Below are 16084 nucleotides of genomic sequence, written 5' to 3' on the forward strand. Positions count from 1 at the left end.
AGTGACAAAAATTATAATCGCAATGTGTTGACACTCCGTTTCAGTCCAGGGAACATCAAATGGAAACCTTCAAGGAGGCCCCTGCAGGTGACCTGGACTCTCTTCCCTACAACACTGTCTTCTTCCCTGGTGGTGACCAGAGCATGTCAACAACTGTTTCACGCACCTCAGAGACAGTTATCCATAATGGGTAGTAGAGATGCAGAGCTAGGCTGTGGGCAGCAGTATGGAGGGAGGTGGCAGTTGAGAGCAAGGAGTCTGGCTTTGCCAAATAGCCATGACTGGAAGAGGAACCAGGAGCCAATCAAAAGGAGAGGACAAGCCAAAGGCAGAACCAGAAAATAGCAGGGCCAAAGAGCTGTTCATCCCAGGAAGGAGCCGCTGCCCAGCCTTGGTAGGTGGAACCACACCAGATCCAGAATGTTCTTGCCAGAAAGCTTGTGGTTGTTCAGTCCTCCGTATGGGAGCAGACCTCAGCAGTTATTGAGTGGTTCCAGTTATACAGGCAGAGGTCAGGCTCTGATAGTCTTGACATCTTCCACTAAGCCAGGGATGCTGGGAAATGTCTCCTCAACAGGGCTGAAAAGGGCTGTATTTCTAAACAATCTGGGCAGCTGTCTCAATGCCAACCCAAGCCATTGGGGCAGAAACACAGGCCACCATGATAATTTCCCCCCATGGTGCAAAATGACTCAAATTCCAGGATATGGGGAGCAAGTTCAAGATGGTGGCTGGATGCCCAGAAGTACTACACAAAACACAGAAAGAGGATGAGCAGATAACTGAAGAAGGCAAGGTGAGCCAAGCCTTAAGACAGGTCAAGTCATGCATGGGCTCTTTCTCCCCTTCCCTGCTCTCATATTTCTGTGTGCATGCGCGCACAAACACGCACACACAACAAACAGACATGGAAAGATTCACCAAAACCCTTATCACATAAGATGACTTATAATCACACATGACAATACATGGACACTACTAGTAATAGCTTCCTCTTGGAGTATGGTCAAGAATATAATTAATGGTAGTCATAGAGAAAAATATCCAAATATCCACTTAGCTTACTTCCAGCTTTATGAATTCTTTATTCTACTACAGCAGGGGCGGCCAACTTCCAACTTCTACTCACAGAGTTAAAGACTGGCGGCAGTGATCTACCCCCTTTTGGGGGGGTTCGGGTCTAAGTTGTTGAGCTTTTTCAAGGAAGGAGAAAGCCCCATTTTTGGGGGGTGCGGGGCAAAAAATTTGAGCCAGTGATCTACCACAGATGTCCAGTGATCTACCGGTAGATCACGATCTACCTGTTGGACGTGCCTGTCCTACAGTGTCAAGATGCTGGCCCCCAAACACAGTGCACCTAGTGACCCTTCTTCCAAATGCCAGATGTTACCAATTACTCTGGCTCCAGTGCACTTCCGTGATGTTAGTCACAATCCACATATATCCTGTAGTTTCTAGAAAAATAGCGCTGTTTGATGCATTTTCCTTCAGATCAGCTTCCATCTGATTTGAAAATGTATGTCATGGTTAAGCTAAAGTGTGTACGTTTGAGACAATCATTGTAGATGTGTAGATGACAACTTCATTGAATAGGAGTTATGAGGGGTTGCAGGTGCAGGGAAACAAATCAGGTAATGTGCATCAGGTGAAACTATCTCTGCTCCCCTCCAGTCTGTACAGCAACACAAAAATGCAACTGGAAATGCAGCAGGGTTGTGTGTGTGTGACTTCACTGTGTTTTAAGCTGCTAATGTGTACATAGCCCAAAACTGGTGACCCTGCAATTGAGAGCTCAGCTCATGGCTTTGTCCTGGAATAGACAGAAAAGGACCAACATTTTTCTGGGAAATGTGGTGTCTTGACTATTTGAGGCTCACTGCAAGATTAATCACCTGGAATATAAATAGAAATTAAATGGCACAAACAAAAGTCATTATACCAAAGTTGTGAAATGCACCAATTACTCATGAGAATGAAAAAATTACTCTAGTAAAAAATAAAATCCTCAAATTCTGGAACTAAATGTGTTTAACTCCATCCCATTGAAATAAAAGAAATTTAAAAGTTCTTAATTTCGGTGAGATTGGTTTGTGCCCTATGTTTGTAAACATTTAAATATTTTAGTCCCTCAAATCAGACAGTGTTAATCTTTGACATTATTATTAGAAACAATTGTAAAGGCTCAGAACCACATTTTTTCTAGTAAGATAATTGAAGCAAGTTTGATTGCCCTTATTTCGGGCTCTACTTCTCCCCTGACAAAATATTTTACAAGAGGGAGGCATGCAAATGTGGTGGGAAAGCCGACTTGGAGACAAAAAGCTGACTGGAATCCAAAATATTCCAAGTTAGTCTATTCTCTCCCTGTTGAGAAGAAGCCATTTTTTTTATTGTGCTGAAACATTCCAAGGGAAAGTGCTATTTGACTGGGCCAAAAACATCTTTAAGCTAAGCTTTCCTCCAACTCTGTAATTTATTTCTCAGAAATGGTTTCTAGCTGCGATATTTTCTTCGTATTTTATTTGACCACAGTTTTTCAGCGTGTCCTCATATAAACAGTCAATGGATTTGGATCTGTTTCCTTCCATAAACTGCAGTAGACATCCTCAGATTAGAAATATGTGCAATCATGTCAACACAGCTGCTGTAGTTTTAACCCATTCATTCAGTCTTCTCCACATTTGGTGATCAATGAGTTAAGTGATTGCAAACAACAAAAAGTTCCTAAGTAGATTAAGTTTCATTCTGAAGTGAAGAAAGCCAGCACAGAAAAATAGGTAACCCCATTAGGCTTTTGCAGTAAAACAACCAAGAGTCTTGTGTCACCTAAGGACAATTATCCAGTCGGTTTAAAGCAACATTTGCAAACTCACCTTCAGGGAATTCCTGTCCTGCGATTTTTCTCACCATCCTTTACTTGCAGAGAGTCCTCCATGCTGAGCTCCAGAAGTGACTAAGTGACTGACAGATGGACTAATTTGCTGAGTATTGTGTGAGTTTTTCTACGCCCTTCACTTTCATAATCCCCAAAGATTCTAAGTGAAAGGAAAGGGCAATATCACATGACCCAGCTACAATAATTCTATCTGGCCAAAATAAAGTTACATCTTATAGACCAGTCAACTAAGACGGGCCTGAGATTGACCTTAATATTTAGAGATTAGCAAAAATGCCCACTGATTCAAATCCCAAAAGAAACTGATGATGTTTGGGCCATGAAAAGAGATTCGCCCACAATGACTATTATGGGTTTTGCTAGAGTGGTTATGTCAGGGTTTGCAACCCACTACACTGTACAATGGATAATTTCTCCTTTTTAATGTTTGGTCATTTTTATAATGAAGTATAACTCTCATCTATTTAATAGCCTTTTGCTTTATTGAGTGTACATAGCATGCTCTGATTTCATATAACTTCACTCCAAGGTGCTTGTATTTGCTTGAAATTGCCTATGTACAAATTCCAGTCACAATGGCTTCTTCTTCTTCTTCTTCTTCTTCTTCTTATTATTATTATTATTATTATTATTATTATTATTACTACTACTATTATTACACAGACCAGCAGAGGCTCTTCAGAATTTCTGAAGGCAGCCCTGTTTAGGGAAGCTTTTAATGTTTAAAAGACTATTGTATTTTAATATTCTGTTGGAGTGGCTGAGGAAACCCAGCCAGATGGGCAGGGTATAAATAATAAATTATTATTATTATTATTATTATTATTATTATTATTATTATACCCAACTCTATCTGTTGATGGATGGCCATCCTGACTCGGCCCCAGACACACTGACCAGATGTCTGGAAGCTGTGGCTGGATGGTTACGTGGGAGCCGGTTGAAGCTAAATCCTTCGAAGACAGAGGTCCTGTGGCTGGGACGGGGCGATATGGGATTGGGGGGGCAACTCCCATCTCTTGCGGGGGCGCAATTAGTGCCAGCACCGTCCGTTAAGAGTTTGGGTGTAATCTTCGACACCTCCCTTTCTATGGAGGCGCAGATTGCAGCTATAACAAAGGCGGCATTTTTCTATCTCCGCCAAGCTAAGCAGTTGGCTCCTTATCTCTCTCGCCCTGACCTAGCCACTGTGATCCATGCGACGGTCACCTCCAGACTGGATTATTGTAACTCGCTCTACATGGGGCTGCCCTTGAGACTGACCCAGAAACTCCAGCGGGTGCAGAATGCCGCGGCGAGACTCATTATGGGGTCTTCGCTTAGAGATCACATTCATCCGGTGCTATACCAGCTGCACTGGCTCCCGGTGGAGTACAGGATCAGGTTTAAGGTGCTGGTCTTAACCTTTAAAGCCCTATACGGCCTAGGACCCTCGTACCTACGGGACCGCCTCTCCTGGTATGCCCCACAGAGAAACTTACGGTCTTCAAATAAAAACATCTTGAAGGTCCCAGGCCACAGAGAAGTTAGGCTGGCCTCAACTAGAGCCAGGGCCTTCTCGGCTGTGGCTCCGATCTGGTGGAACACTCTGTCACAAGAGACCAGGGCCCTGCGGGACTTGACATCTTTCCACAGGGCCTGCAAGACAGAGCTGTTCCACCACGCCTTTGGCCAGGGCACAGCCTGACTCCCTCCCTCGGCAATCTTCGCGGAGCTCTGGCCCAATGGTTGCCAGTGGCTTGAATTAATTAATTTTTATAATGAATGATTTTAGAATGTTGTTTATGCTGTACTTTTGTACTGTTTTATTGTTGTTAGCCGCCCTGAGCCCGGCTTCGGCTGGGGAGGGCGGGATATAAATAAAAATTATTATTATTATTATTATTATTATTATTATTATTATTATTATTATTCTGACCGGGATCTCTAACAGCCCTACCTGGAGATGCCAGGAATTGGATCTGGGACTTTCTGCATACAAAGCATGTGCTAAACCAACCTTCCCCCACCCCTTTTATCATTTTTGAGCTCAAAACTGCCCTTCCTTTCACTGAGTATGTGTGTGTGGAAATACAGGAGTCCATCTCTTCCCCTGCCCCTCCCAAGGATGAAATACCACATTGAAATTGGAGCTGCAAAAAAATGCCATCAACTTCGCATCCTTTTCCTGCGTGAGGCAACTCGGAAGTGAACCGTAAAAAATACTGCACCATTTCTGATATTCTGTCTTATCCAGCCCCTCCCCCCCAAAGAGCTCTGGTAATGAAGGCATTCCCTGTTTCACCAGCCATAAAACATAATCTCCTCTTCCTACTCCCTGGAGCTTTCCCTTTATGGAGAACTGGGGTGGGTGAGGCTGTGCAAACACCCTTCCAAAACTCTGAAGTTGCTCCAAAGCAGGATGTTTTGCTTTGGAGCCCTTTGGAGAAGACATGCTTAACTCTGCAGAAGACTTGCTGTGTTCAGGCATGAGCAAAGTCTCCCCCTGTGTCTGTGCCTTATCACAACATATTGCTGACAAGAAGTTAGCCCTTTTGTTTTCGCCCAGATTTTGATCCACTTTCTATCATTCAGCATTTTTGGAAGCATTTAAGCCAGAGGTCAGCAAACTTTTTCAGCAGCGGACCAGTCCACTGTCCCTCAGACCTTGTGGGGGGCCGGACTATATTGGGGGGGGGATGAACACATTCCTTTGCCCCACAAATAACCCAGAGATGCATTTTAAATAAAAGGACACATTCTGCTCATGTAAAAACATGCTGATTCCCGGCCCGTCCGTGGGCCGGATTGAGAAGGCGATTGGGCTGGATCCGGCCCCCAGGCCTTAGGTTGCCTACCCATGATTTAAGCCTTCTCCAGTAATTTAAAGCACACAATCTCCATCTTGCTCTCTCTGTTACCTCACTGTGCCTGGCTCTGCAGTCTCCAAGGGCAGCGGGGGGCCTCCAGGATTCGTGGTTTAGAACCCAATGAAGGACTCTTCCTTGTATGGCGAATCTTGGGTATCCCCACTGCAGAAGCGACACAGAATTCCGGGAAGCTGCGTGATGGTGGGGTGAAAGTGGGGTCCTGCTAATGTTTCCCCTTCATGTCTGTAAGCCCTGAATAGGGTTTTCTTTATGTGTGTGATGTGCCATGGGACCTGGGAAAAGAAGCCCCGATTCCAGCAGTGTAACCAAACCCTCCTCCTTCAAATGAAAGAGGTCCCATGCTCATTTTTCCAGGATACATTTGGCTTTCCTCCTCATCTTGCTCATTAGAAGCATAACAAGCTAATAAAACTTCTCAGGCCATCTCGCCTTCCTTTATCTTTAAGAGGACCTAAGTAGAGCTTTCACAGGACAAACTTTAATCTAATTGATTTCTTTACAGGCTCCTTGGCCCCCAGTTTGTTCTGCTTTATCAACAGCTACCTAAGGCTTTCTGCACTTTAGCCCATGTACCCCTTCTGAGTTTTAAGCAGCAGCCCAGCTTATATTTCTTCAGAACAGCCTTTATCTCTTAACTATTATTAGCCAAGGAAGATTTATGACATCTTCTTCATACAGAGATAAAAATCAATTAGTTGAAAAATCCTTAGCTTGTTAGCCAGAGTCAAAAACTCTAGCCGTTCTCTTGGATGTGTATAATTGTATTTTCCAGTTCACTGAGCATGTGCACAGGAAAACAGCAACAGCGCGCAGCAGGGAACAGTCAGCTGATCCCAGGCTATTCAAGTTCGTTGCCGCAGGCCAGCTTTCTAAAGAAGCTGGAGTTGGGGGCTGGGGCCAGGAGAGCCCCAAGAATTCCCCCCTCCCAATCCCCTTGGGTAATTTACACCCATCTTAAACATGTATGTTTGTCTGAAGTCTCTTTCACTGGCACGGTAATCCCATTACTGACAAATGAAGATGTAATCACAGTTTATTCACAAGGTTTGAAAGATTTATCCCTTTTGAAGGAGCGCAGGAGAAGTGAGGACAATTGGCTGCAACTGACTCCTGAAACTCCTACTGGGACATTTGCAAGGCAAAAATGATCCAGATTGTGAGCAGACCAACATGCATTTAAAACGGATCTCTCTCTGAGACAGATGCTTTTCGCATTTCACACGGCCTTCAGTGCCAGTTTTCATAAACAGAAACCAGTCCTTGTTGGGCTGTAAGTGGCTTTTTCCTCTTAGAATCCCTTGCATGCATTGTTGCTTTGTAGGAGAAAGCATGCACTCCCCCCTCCCCAGCAAATCTGAGGAGGCAGCCGTCTCATTTGACAGAATTTGAGTGCCATCCAGAATGGCAGAGTAGGAGACAGGAGATCTGGCCTTCTCAGATGCTACACAGGTATTTGCAACAAAAGATCCTTCAGAAGTTTCACATTTTCCAGGAACAGGGAAAGGGAGAGCAGGGCCCTGCACACTTTGCCCACGTGACATAGGCGTGTTTTGCGGAAGGTTGGAAGAGAGGACCTATAAGCTGAATGCGTGCAGGTTCCTCCATGTGATCGAGAACCCTGGCACAACTGAAGGCCTTGATCACATGAAGTAACATATGCACATATTCCCTCCCCCTGTCCTGACCTCCCATCCAATGCACAAAGACAGTGAAGTGGGGTGAAGGCAGTGGAGACAGGCAGACTGACAATGACACCCATGGGTGCTGCCCTTCTCCTACCTGGAATGCGCAGAGGAGAATTTCTGAAGGGGGCTTCAGTTTACTCTGCACCCCCATGTGCTTCCACCACTGGTCTAGGAAGCAGTGTGTGCATAATGTCACCCATAATACATACATCCATCCTCTAATGAAATACTGTGGCTTTGATGCAGACCCCGCAAACCAGCTTTGATCTGAATTGAAAAAAATGACCTGGCTGCTTTTTAAGCAGGTAGTGTGTACACAACCTGAGCTCTGTAAGGAGATGGAGGGGGGCAGAGAGATGGCGGAAGAGAAAGAGGGAAAGGAGGAAAGAAAGAAGGTAAGTGAGATACAGAAGCAAAGGAAAAAAGAATGAAAGAAGAGTCGGGGAAGGTGGGAATTCAGATCAGAAAGAGGTGGTGTGATTCAGTGTGAAAGTGGGGCAAGTCTGCCTTTGTGTTTTTGTTTGCTTGCTTGTTTGTTTGTTTGTTTGTTTCACTTATATTCCGCCTCTAGTCCCTGGGGCGTAGGGCAACATATGTTCCCCCATTTTGTAGTCATAATGGCAGGTTACCTGATAACCAATTAATGGCCCCAGATGAACTTCATGGTTGAGTGGGACTTGAAACATGGTCTCCCACAATAACCACTACATAACATTGGCTGTGTGTGTGTGTGTGTGTGTGTGTGTGTGTGTGTGAGAGAGAGAGAGAGAGAGAGAGAGAGAGAGAGAGAGAGAGAATGAATACTTCATATTCTTGAATGTTAGGTTTTGAATGGATTTGTGTTCCGTCCGTTTTTCACTTAGCCTGTACTATGTGGATTCACCAACTTTCTTGAATGATCCACTAAACTGCATCAGTGTTGAGCCCACACATTCATTGATTATCCTGTGGCTGTACTTGCCTATTTGAGTAATGCACTTTTAATCCTTGGTTTGTCTTTCCAACACAGTTGGAGGCTGATTTGTGTTGGCCTTGTCTGCTAGAACATTTGTGAAACTTGAAGGCAATACAGCATGTCTGTAAACAAAAGCAGTAGCTGTTAATACCATGAATCAAAGGCACTTGCTCTGGGCTTTGCCCTTTTACCTCTGTGTTCTGTAGTTGCATCTGTGAAGAAAACATACAATTTGGGGACACGTCAACACTTAAGATGAATGTGCAAGATTTATGCATTGCTGATGAGCAATTATATTCACATAAACCAATGGCATTTCTTTTGCAGTTTATTTTGAATAAAAATTGTGGTGCCCGTAACAGGATGCAGTACTCCAGGTGTGTTCTGAGTCTGACCAAGAAAGAATAGAGTGGTATCATGACTTCCCTTGATCTGAACTCTATACTTGTGTTGATGTAGCCTAACAGCATAAGGTTTTTTGCTGCTGCATCACACTGTTGACTCAGTAAGCTTGTGGTCTACTAAGACCCCTAGATCCTGCTGGCAAGCCAGATGTCCCCCATCTTATATCTGTGCAGCTGGTTCTTCCTGTCTAAGTGTAGAACCTTACATTTGTCCCTACTGAAATTCATTTTGTTCAGTTTCGGCCCAGTTTTCCAATCTGTTAAGGTCACCTTGAATCCTGGTTCGGTCTTCTGCAGCATTAGCTGCCCTACCCAGTTTGGTGCTATCTGCAAAGTAGAATCATAGAATCATAGAATCATAGAGTTGGAAGAGACCACAAGGGCCATCGAGTCCAACCCCCTGCCAAGCAGGAAACACCATCAGAGCACTCCTGACATATGGTTGTCAAGCCTCTGCTTAAAGACCTCCAAAGAAGGAGACTCCACCACACTCCTTGGCAGCAAATTCCACTGTCGAACAGCTCTTACTGTCAGGAAGTTCTTCCTAATGTTTAGGTGGAATCTTCTTTCTTGTAGTTTGGATCCATTGCTCCGTGTCCGCTTCTCTGGAGCAGCAGAAAACAGCCTTTCTCCCTCCTCTATGTGACATCCTTTTATATATTTGTACATGGCTATCATATCACCCCGTAACCTCCTCTTCTCCAGGCTAAACATGCCCAGCTCCCTTAGCCGTTCCTCATAAGGCATCGTTTCCAGGCCTTTGACCATTTTGGTTGCCCTCCTCTGGACACGTTCGAGTTTGTCAGTGTCCTTCACCTCAATTTCTTCATCCAAGTCATTTATGCACTCTTGGAGGTGAGTTCTAGTGGAACTTAAAAGAAACAGCCAATCAGTGAAAGAGGTAAGAGTGGAAAGATCGGGAACCTTTGGAGTAGTTAAGGAATAGGACAAGGGTAGAACCTTTGGTCCCTAGTAAAAAGTCTGTTAGGAGGGTGAGATTGGTGCCTGGCTTACATGCTTGGCACTTGCCTCTTCTGGAAATATATGATGGCTCCTCTTCTTTCTCTCTCACTTCCCCTAGACTCCTGCAACTGCAGCAATCTTGCCTCTTGATTTAGTCTCCAAATTCAACTTGTCTTGGACTGAAAACAAGAATTTCAGCATGCCCAGTTTGTCATTACTGCAGGAAATAGTGCAGAGAAATGAACCACCAACACACAGCCTGGCAGAATTTGCCCAGAACCGTTCAAGGTTCAGGAGGCACCCTGGTTGTACTTAATTGGAAACACCCAAAAGTGAACCATGTGCATGTAATAGAATGTTTCTTTCAGGTACAACTGCAGGTCATGAATTGCCTGCATTCTGCTTAGTGAGTCACAAAAGGCCCTTGACCACATTACTGGTCTCCATCTTCAAGGCCAAGACAGTAAATGGAAACACAGCTAGCCAAGTACCTATGAAATCATTCTCACCTTTCCTTGCCAACAACCACTAATCTAGCACAATAGGCTTGATTCCGTAAAAATTCATTCATTCAGTTTCAGAACTTAAGCCTTTTACAACATGTCCAAATTGGCTCTGAAAGAATTTTGCAATATATAAAGATATAAAACTATAACATACTAAGACCGCAATCCTACAAATTCTTACTTAGGAGCAGTTTCACAGCTTGGCCACATCTCAAAGCCTGAGACATTTAAGGGGATCTAGAAGGTTTAGCCTCCTTCTAAGTATCTCAGGGGAAAGGCATTAGATCTCAGACTGAGGATCCAGAATCAAGGGCTCAGCAGTTTTCCAGCTGGCTTGATAAGAGCTTGTTATTGGCCTTACAGCCATGCAGATGAAGCAAACTCTGCCCTCCCCACTAGGTGCTGTCACTTGCCTTCGCCAGAGCCTCAGCATCCAACAAGGTTATCCATTGTTTTGTCAGGATCACTTTTTATCTCCCAGGTTCTCAGTGAATATTGGGGTTCAAGGCGTATAAGTCTTTAGACGAGACCTGCCATGGCCATGTTTCCCCTTTGTAAAAAAGTCAGCACTATTTCTGACAAAGGGAGCTTCCAGTAGCAGAGTAACATAAAACTTGGGTTCAGAATTTTGAACCATCCACAATCTCTTCTTAATCTATCAGTTATATGGGCTATGCCCATATATACACTGGGCAACACCTTTCCAATAATTTTCCCCATTTAAAATAACTGGCTGTAAAGGACTAACCTTGGATGAATTACATAAGAGGCCTAGAAAGGGGGGGGGGTGCAGGGGACATGACAATTATGGGAGTTTTCGCTTTTTGTCTTTGATATGTATGAATGTCTGAAGTGCTTCCCTTATTCAGCTGCAGGTCAGGATAAATTACACCACTCTAAAACTGGTAACTGGATCAGCACCTGGCCCACAAGCCATTAGTCAATGAAAAGGATCTGTTCCCTAAGTACTTAATTTCTAGAAAATGGCACCCTGTGCTATTACAAGGTTCCTATTTAGAGACAGGCTCTGAAGTAGATCAAAGACAGAGCTACTGGAATGGCTTTTGGAACGTATGTGTGACTATAAAATATTTTGAATGGCTGACAATATTTGCAATCAGCACTGTAAAGTTTTGTGATACTTAATGCCTGCAGATGTTACGTGGCTCAGCGCATTGCTGTTGGCCCAAATTACCAGTTATAAACCCAAGGGAATATCAGGTTACTAATGCAACTGGTTACTGGATCAGTCTGACGTGTCGTCAGGAAAGACTGGCATTGTAAAATGGAAACTTAGTTCTCCATAGAGATGTGCAAATCAGTGCTCAGCATGCTGGCACTGAGAGTGATGCTACATTTGTTCCAATATAATGGGGGGGGCACTTCATATGGGATGAACTCATGGGAAGACATGTAAACACCCTGAAAGCAAAACAGGATGAATGCAGAATGAATGTTCATTGTCAGAAAAGACCAGGCTTAGTCTAACCACCATGTAAACTTCATGCAGACAAATCTGGATGAATGCTGAATAAACAGGTCATCTAGATGAGACCTTTCTCGCCTCTAGCTGTGCTCTTGGCCCCCTCCAATCTGCCTTCCACCCTCCACTCACCATGGCACTGAAGCTATCCTCCCCCAGATCACGGATGATCTTCGCACACATAAATCGAAATGTCTCTGCTCAGTCCCCATCCTCCTTGACTTCTCTGCTGCCTTCAATACAGTTTATTCCTTGCTTGATTCCCCTTATGCCCTCCACCTCTGGAGTTTCATCTTCAGTAGGTTCCCCCTCTGTAGACCCTATATATGCACCACAGGTTATGGGTTTTGAATGAGGTAAAACTTTGATACTTGAAGACTCATGCAGAAGTTGAACAAATAAGAAAGATTTATCATATAGGACAAAGTTGGTCAAGCAAATGATTTGTCAAGAGATCAACTTCTTTTAGGAAACAGTTAACTTATCAAACTAAAACCAGTGGATGTTACAGGCTTCTAAACAAGGTAGTAAACACACAGCTTGCTTCTTTTAATTTTCAGTTGCTTATTTTTAGTTATTACTCTTCAGTTAGATATTACAGGTTTCTAGACTAGTTGGTAAATGCTTAGCTTATTTCAAGTTATTTCACTTCAGTTCCTTAACTTAATTGTTGCATAAGTGTTACAGCTTAATACTTTGGTTCTTAACCAAGGTAGCACTTTCTGTCAGTTTCCCAACCTTCTAGCAGTCACACTTCAGAGGTACTTATGGCAGCACAATAACAATACACCCAGGGGGTCACCACACTCCTCTTGACTGGATTTGGATTCTTCTCTTTCTAGAAGATCTCTCCCCTCCTGACTGAAATGAGACCCAAGTAGACAGTATCCTCCCAGCTCTACTTCTCCTTGCTCAAACCCAGCCCTCCAGTTAACTCCTGGCTTAATACTCTCACAAGACACTAAACACTGTGTTTCTATCTAAGGTCAGAGATGCTTTTTTCTACCTGTAGATATTTTCCTCAGAGTGGATGTTGCACATAGATCAGAACCCGCTCTCTAACTATTTTCTCCCTGCTGCTCTCTCAGACGTTCCCAAACTTTTTTGGCCTACCGCCCCCTTTTCAGAAAAAGAATTACTAAGCACAATTACTGACCCCCAGTGACTGCTTCAGCTGTCCATCACAGTTTGCTTCCTAGCTGCCCAATCATTCTTTCAGTTTCTCCTCATGGGGAGTCCTTCCTCACTTTCCCTCTCTCTCTTTGATCCTCTGTGATTTTCGTTCTGTCCGTTTCCTACTGTCTAATCTCATCCCAGCCTGTGACACCCAACTCTTCTAATGCCTTGCTCCACTCCTCCATTTCCAAGAGTCTCTCTGATCTTCCCCCTTCAGTGCTTCTTCATCATCTCAAGCTGAATACAGTGGTACCTTGGTTTACAACCATGATCCGTTCCAGAGGTCCATTTGTAAACCAAAACAGGTTGTAACCCAAGCCGCACTTTCGCGAATGGGGCCTCCCCCCAAAATTTTTGTTTGTGATAAAAAAAAGGGGGGGTTATAATCCAAAAAAAGGTTGCAAACCAGGACACGCACTTCCGGGTTTGATGTGTTTGTAATCCAAAACGTATGCAAACCAAGGTACCACTGTATACCCAAGACTAAACCTCATATTTCCCCCTGAACCCCTCCTGTTTCTTATATTCTTCATAGTCATTGAAAAAATTACCAACAGCAACCCTAAAGCCATACATTTGCTACCTTTCTGCCTTCCCCATTCATCAACTGCTAGTGGCTTTAGTTTAAAGTTTTCCCCAAAGGCTTCTGTCCCCCTTCCTTCCTTCCTTCCCAGAGGCAAGGCAGGGCTTCTCCATGGCTACAGGAAAACAATTTGCTTCAACTGCAAGGTAGCAAACTGCAGGGCTGCCTCTCTTGTTCCCTTCCACCTCCTCTTCATTTTCAGTTTTTTGAGAGGAAGGGCGTGGAAGGAGAAACTGTGCACCAAGCAGAGTATCTCCACCTCCCACACCTCTGTTTGTATTCTCAGAAGCCGCGTACAATTTATCCAATTAAGCAAATGCATTAAGGGGCATAACAGACGGCTCTTCGGCTGGACGATTGCAGTGACTTTCACCAACCTTCTAATATCAACAAGCCTCCATAAACCGTTAGCAGATTTATGCCTTAGTAAGAATCAATCTATTACTTTCAGCTGTAAATCTCATGTGCTTTGGACACAAAGTGAATTTTAATAAAAATCATATAAGGAACTAGACTCACAAGGCCATGTTTCACAGGCCTGCCAGCATTTGAAACCAATTAATAGAGGCATTGGCAGTGAGCAGAGGGGAGGCAACAAAAACATATCTTTTAGCTCCTGGTGAAACACATGGACATAGCAAAAGTCATCTGAAGAATAAATTGCGGGGGAGGGAGTTCTTTCAACCTCAGGATCCAAGTATCTTTCTTTAAGCATTTTTGTGGTAGGGAAATCTAATTTTCCCAGCAATACTTTTTTGCTGTGGCTCCCAGTTATTGTTTCGATCACAATAGTGGGTGGAAATGTTCTACACCTTGAGCTTAGCCTGGCAGCTAGTGAAGTTTTTTCAGAAGCTGGTGAATATTGGTGGCACTATTTCTCCCCAAGGCACTAGCTGCAGCTCCAGGCCAATCTCAGGGGCAGCTCCACAAAGAGTGCATTGCAGTAGTCCAGCCCGACAGTGCGTGGACATCAGTGATCAGGCTATCCAGCCCAGAAATGGCCAAACCTGCCTTCTAGCTGAAGTTCATAAAAGGCACTCGTAGTCATTGAGGTCACCTGTCTAGTAACAGAGATAGATCCAAGAGGACCCCCAGACTATGAAGCTGCTTCTTCAGGGGGAGAACGACACTATCCAAAGCAAGCTGTTGACCAGCTCTCAGGCATGGGAGCCATCAACACTTTTAGCTTGTCAGGATTCAGCATCAGTTTGCTGGCTCTTATCCAGCCCACCACTGCAAGTCCAGGGCTGGCATGACCTCTTCTGACGCAGATATTGCAGAGAAATAAAGCTGGGTATCCTTAGCGCATTGATGACACCTCACCATAAATCTCCTAATGTGTTCATATGTGATGTGGTCATACCACAGACTAATAGAAAAAAAGGTCTGCCTAAAGCTACTCACTGAATTCAGGGCAAAGGTGAGACTGCAGTCCAATTTTCCTGCCACAGGATTTTGGCCGTTACACAGCACCAACTATCTCCATCGGAAAGGACTCAGTCCTCCAGAACCCTCCAGAATCTGAAAGAAAGAAAACACATATCTGAGATGCTTTGCGTTAGTTTACAGCTGTTCGCTTGTAACTTCAAGTATTACTTCATAACTTTATTGACTTCTTCAGAGTTAGTTATGGTGTGCAATTATGCATGTAAAAGACCCTTCATTATCTCAGAACTCAGTTATTTTTGACTAACAGCAATAAGATGTAACACAGTTAAATAACAAGGCTGTGGGATGGGGAAGCAAAGAGGAATTGTAAATATAATCCCAATAATTGTATTGGAGGCCAGGATTTATAATTACTAAATGTGTGATAACGGCTTCCTAAATGCCCATGCTCTTTAAACAACCTAATTTATAATTTAAAAAGCTGACAATCCTTAAAGTGTTTTACTTTATCTTGTCTGGAATAATGGAAGAGTAAGTTATTGAAAACCTTTATTTTTCATTAGCCTTAAATTCAGCGACAATTAATGTGCCCAATTTGATTATAAACTGCACAAATTAAACAATAAAGAGCTGTCTAATGAGAAATTAATTATGAGGAACAGAAGAGGAGCTGGGCTGGATAAAAGTAATAAGTTATGGCCGATGGCAGATGTGTCAGCTTTTAAAGGAGACAAAGGGCTTTTTCCTCCATGTGTGCTGGTGCTGATATGGCTCATCACAGATCAGTAGATCCAGAAGCCGTAACAGCACAGTAATTGAAACTGCCAAAATCAATAGCACTGACAACCTTAATTAAATTAAATATGTCTCTGATGAGCTCCAACAGCATGGCAGCGGACCACTTGACCCTTTCTCCCAGGCTTCCTTGACGGGATTCAGCACACTGCGTGATGGATTCCACCCCCCCGAGGACATTTGGAGCACTCCAGCTACTATTGGAAATTGCTCCAGGAGTAATGGCCTTCCCGGTGGAACAAGGGTTTTTGACTTACAATGTGCAGTGCAAGGGGCGGGGGGGGGGCACAGTTTCTTTCTACAGCCACCATTGGACTGAGGTGGCGGAAGAATCCTCAGCTGAACTGATCTTCTCCCCCTCACTTTTTAAACCTCGCTA

Source organism: Podarcis muralis, chromosome 9 (genome assembly GCF_964188315.1).
Source record: "Podarcis muralis chromosome 9, rPodMur119.hap1.1, whole genome shotgun sequence".
NCBI classification, from domain to species: Eukaryota; Metazoa; Chordata; class Lepidosauria; order Squamata; family Lacertidae; genus Podarcis; species Podarcis muralis.